Here is a 1064-nt window from a genome sequence, read left to right on the forward strand (position 1 = left end):
ATGTACCCGGAGCTCTTTCTGAAACCTGTAAAACAATCTGCCCTATCTGTTTTTCGATGTTTTTCACTGCTGCATGTAGATTTTGAATTTCTTGAGTGGTAGTATTTGCCAATTTTTCAATTGCAACTTCCCAAGCAGCCTTAGGTGCAGCAGGTTGCTGTACCTGCTGTTGAAATTGAGGCCTAGTGTGCTGTTCCTTGTCCCACCTTAAATTAGGATGATCTCTCCAACCTGGGTTGTAGAAATTAGAATACGGGTCATATCGGGGACGCTGGAAATTGTTAAATGAATTAACCTGCTCTGCTGTAAATTCCGGATAAGCATCTTTATGTGGACAGCTCAAAAAATCATGATTTGTCAAGTTGCAAATGCTGCAGGCAGCTTGTAAAGGCTGCTGTACAGCAACCTGTGAACCTGGCATTCTCTGTAAAAACATGTCAAATTTTGCTTCTAGCCTTTTCTCCATTTTTTCAATTTGTGCTGTAACATATGGAGAACCATTTGGCATCTCAAAAGCTGACCTAGATTGTGGTTGCTCCACTGCCCACTGCTGAGTATCTTCTGCCATTTTTTCAAATAACAAACAAGCTTCTTGTGCATTTTTGTCTTTGTACGTACCTCCGCATGAAGCGTTGACAAGAGTTTTTGTAGTCATATTCAACCCTCTGAAAAATATGTGCATTTGATCAGTAGTGTTAATACCCGAATGTGGACATTTTCTAATCAACTCCTTAAATCGCTCCCACGCCTCATGAAACTCTTCATTTGGTTTATGGGCAAAAGATAAAATCTGAGTTCTCATGTCAAGGGTCTTAGAAGCCGGATAATACTTGTTTAAAAATTTTTCACTGAGTTGGGCCCAAGTTGTAATGCTTCCTGTTGGGAGTGTGAGGAGCCATCTTCTTGCCTGATCTTTTAGAGTGTATGGAAATAACCGCAGCTTAATAGATTCAGCTGAAAATCCTCTCACCAAAATGTTTTTGCACCCCATTAAAAATTCTGCAATGTGCATGTTAGGATCATCAGATGACAACCCATGAAACGTAGGTAGAATATTCAACATG

The 1064-nt window shown here is 40.1% G+C and overlaps 1 non-coding gene across 1 annotated transcript; it reads left to right on the forward strand.

The window, feature by feature from the left end:
- The first annotated feature begins 700 nt into the window (after positions 1-700).
- LOC126609437 (small nucleolar RNA R71) lies at positions 701-805 on the forward strand. Its single transcript, XR_007618157.1, has one exon. It is a non-coding gene; the product is annotated as a small nucleolar RNA R71 (small nucleolar RNA).
- The last annotated feature ends 259 nt before the right edge of the window (positions 806-1064 follow it).

Source organism: Malus sylvestris, chromosome 16 (assembly GCF_916048215.2).
Source record: "Malus sylvestris chromosome 16, drMalSylv7.2, whole genome shotgun sequence".
NCBI classification, from domain to species: domain Eukaryota; kingdom Viridiplantae; phylum Streptophyta; class Magnoliopsida; order Rosales; family Rosaceae; genus Malus; species Malus sylvestris.